Here is a 708-nt window from a genome sequence, read left to right as displayed (position 1 = left end):
CTCCAGCCCGCAGTTTGGTTTTGTTTAACTACATTTTTATTGAGACAGTAGTATGTGCACATTCTGTACCATATTTGAGAACTGACACAGAAGCCAGACAGGGCGGTACATCTCTGTAAGCCCAGCACTTTGAGAGACTGAGGCTAGATGATTGCAAGTTCAGTTACAGCCTGCACAACTTAGTGAGACACTCTCAAAAAGGAGGGGCGGCCAGATAGCAGGACTAAAGCGCCTGCTTAGGCAGAGTGCAGAGGTGGGGGTTCAGTACCTGGCCTACCGTGCCAGCCTTGCCCCCGGGGTGTGCTGAGAGGGGATTGCGACTGGGCGTGGTGGTGCACACGCCTGTAATCTCAGCACTTGGGAGGCTGAAAACGGGAGCATCACTATGAGTCTGATCTACATCGTGAGACGTGTAGACCCTGTACCAAAAGCAAAGTTACAGAGGGCAGGGGATGGGCTCAGTGCAAAGGCCCTGGGCTCCCCAGTGCTGTTAACAAAACAAGGAAAGTGAAAAACAAGACAATGCCCTGCACACTTCACTGCCTCCCTAGCAGGGATGTCCTACACAGCTGTCACATAGCCCCTTGACCTAGACGCCGACCTCGATTCCACTTGTTGTAACTCAAAAATCAGATGACAACGAGGCAAGTCCAAAAGTTAAAGAAGCGCTTTATTTTAGCTGGTACCCAGCGGCAGACACCCCGGCAA

At 51.6% G+C, this 708-nt stretch overlaps 1 protein-coding gene across 1 annotated transcript in view; it reads left to right on the top strand.

Annotated features, from left to right (window-relative positions):
* Thop1 (thimet oligopeptidase 1) overlaps nucleotides 1-708 on the top strand; it is an 18,418-nt gene that overhangs the window by 7,187 nt on the left and 10,523 nt on the right. The gene's annotated exons all lie outside the window — the stretch shown is intronic.

The sequence above is a fragment of the Octodon degus genome, unplaced genomic scaffold (genome assembly GCF_000260255.1).
Source record: "Octodon degus isolate 3935 unplaced genomic scaffold, OctDeg1.0 scaffold00050, whole genome shotgun sequence".
Classification (NCBI taxonomy): Eukaryota; Metazoa; Chordata; class Mammalia; order Rodentia; family Octodontidae; genus Octodon; species Octodon degus.
Note: the sequence above shows the minus strand (reverse complement) of the source record. Positions and strands in the feature narration are given on the sequence as shown.